General features: G+C 48.6%; 1 pseudogene; it reads left to right on the top strand.

Moving 5' to 3' along the window:
• The first annotated feature begins 724 nt into the window (after nt 1-724).
• On the top strand, nt 725-1519 carry LOC118853756 (annotated as a pseudogene).
• Nucleotides 1520-2629: the final 1110 nt, after the last annotated feature.

Genomic DNA, 2629 nt, shown 5'->3' with positions numbered 1-2629 from the left:
ACCTTAGAATATAGAATGCTAGTGTTAACAAGGGCCTGAGAATACTAAACAAAGAATGTTAGAACTGAAAGAGACCTTAAGATATTGAAGATACAATATTGAAGCTGGAATAAATGTTAGAACATAGAAGACATTTTTTTTTTCCTAAATGGAAGAGACTTTAGGAATGTTAAGAGTGAGAAGGGCCTGAGAATGGAGAACGTGGAATGTTCGGACTGGAAGGGACCTTAGAACACTGAACACAGAATAACGTTAAAGCCGGAAGACACTGGTATAAACCCCTCACTTTGCAAAAGAGGAAGTGGTTGAGAAAGAATAGAATGGAAAGGTAGAAATAAAGCAAGAGCCTGTGACAGGTAGCGAGATCAAGGAGTAAACTCAATAAAAGATAAACAGAGGGAATGAGGTAGAGGACAAGAGAAGACATGATTTCAAGAAGGAAGAACTATAGGCAGCGAGGTGGCACAGAAGGCTCAACCCGGCGCAGCCGCAACTCGACGCAGCAAGGGCCCGGGAATTGGGGGAGGACAGCGCAATGCGCAGGCGTGAAGCGCCACTTCCGCTAGATGGCAGCAAGCGGAAGGGGAAGTGAGCGGCTGAGCCGGGCGGGCTATCTCCGGGCGACTCATGGAGGAGGAGCCGTGAGTTAAAGAGACCCGCTGTTCCCAAAGGTGGCCTAACACGAGGAAGCTGTGCCCGGCCGGAGCCAGCTGTGATATCGGAGATGGAAACAGATTCCTATCCCAGTGTGGCAGAACAAACCACATGGAGCTGTTCGAAGCGTCGTCCAGAGGACTGGGGCTAACCTGCCCTTGAAGCCACGGGCGTCCTTTCAGAAACTGCCCAAGGTCTCTGACCTATATCTGAGCCACGTGTCCCCCGCGCCTTATTTGGCTGAGAGAAGAAGAGGAAACCCCTGCCCCAGTCAGGAGTGACACCCAGCCCTTACGGCAAAAGTGGAAGCCCAGCCTTCTGTCTTTTATGCCCGGCAATGCCTCGGTGCCCAACCTTCAAGGGCCGGAGGAGAAGCGCCTGGCCTTGGGGAAGCCCCGCCTACCAGCCCTGACCCTAGCCGCCGGCCTACGAGATGAGCCAAGCCACCTCCGCAGCCAGATTACCAAGATGGTGGCAGCAGATGCAGCTTCGGCTTCATTGACGCCAGATTTCTTATCTTCCGGAAGTTCAAATGTCCCTTCTCCCTTACCTTGTTTTGGATCCTCATTTCGCTCTATGACTTACTTTGTCATTCGCGACGTCACAGAGGAGGCAGAGTTAGAAGGCCCCAAGCTTCCATTGGTTCCCATGCCTTATTCTGCCACCTCAGAATGTTGCAAAACCGACCGCAGCCTGGCTGAAGACGAGGACGTCGTCCCTCTGAAAGGCTAGCAGCTTTGCAGACCTGACGGGCATCCTGAAGGATATTCACCGGATGAAGAAGACCCTGCTGCCCTCATTTCAGAGGTGTCTAGGAGAAAGTTTGCCCTGAGGGGAAGAGGATATCAGCATGAAAGGAAACTGATGACCCTTTCTATGGCACCCTGTATGTGCTTCTCTATAAGCTATCTCACTTCTGCCTTGCAGTTAGAAATGTCCTTCCACAATGGAAAACACTGGCAGGCTAGAAATGGGGAAAAGAGAAAAGCTGAACTGCTTCCCCACATTTCAAACCTTAGCAAAACTTCTAAGGATGGCGTTCTAAAAAAAAGTTTTGAGTTGCGGGTTTGCAGGTCGTGTTTTACATTGAAGTAAGAGATGAGAATTTTTGTTTTCCTCCTCATGTGAAAATAGGCCCCAGATCAATGACTAGCTTCACTGCACTATCTACCCAGCTCCTGGTCTCAACTGGGTATATGCAATAAGTCCCTCAGACTCAGCTGCTTCCTTGCTGGGGATGAGGGTGTTGGGGAGCCCTGAGGTCTTGTCAATACCAGTCATCAACCAAGACTTGCCCCCTGCCCTCATGTACCAACACCCGGCTGTGCTCAGCCTTCCTGCAGGCCCTGTAGCTCCAACTCATGAACAGGCTGCTGCTTTTTTTTTTCTTCTTAAAACACATTTTGTAACACTGTAAAGAAACCAAATCTTTCCATTACCACCCCCCTCCCCCATCCTTGTGGCCTCCTCATTGCCATGGCACTGATTTCTTGTTCCCCTGCCACTGAGAGTTCTCAGTGAGGAAGAAGGGAGGGGGCTGTGCTTCATTTGGGGCTACTTTTTCTCATCCCCGAACCTCTGTTAGGTCATGCCAAAGTTCTCACCCGACACACTTAATGCATGACGCAGCCTTCCTTGGGACCTCTTTAGTAAAGGTTGTGTGTGTGTGTGTGTAGTGTTTGGGTTGAAGCACTACCTGATATTAAAGAAAGTTTTTGAGTGGTTTAAAAAAATATGATGAGAAAAGGGAAAAACAGGGAAACAGACCATTTCAACATCAGCAAAAAGGTAGCTACCCTATGCATCCAGAAAAAAAGTATTCCTGCCAGGGGATGTTACAAAAGGGCAGTGAAAATCCTTTAAATCCTGGCAGGTCAGTCAGGTAACTAAGGAAGAAATCTGTTTACTTCAGCTTAAAAAAATAGCAGAATCAATCAACAAGCATTTATTCAGTGATTCCATGTGTCAGACACTG

This window comes from Trichosurus vulpecula, chromosome 6, assembly GCF_011100635.1.
Source record: "Trichosurus vulpecula isolate mTriVul1 chromosome 6, mTriVul1.pri, whole genome shotgun sequence".
NCBI classification, from domain to species: Eukaryota; Metazoa; Chordata; class Mammalia; order Diprotodontia; family Phalangeridae; genus Trichosurus; species Trichosurus vulpecula.
The sequence above is the reverse complement of the archived record's forward strand: the minus strand, read 5'-3'. Positions and strand labels throughout refer to the sequence as shown.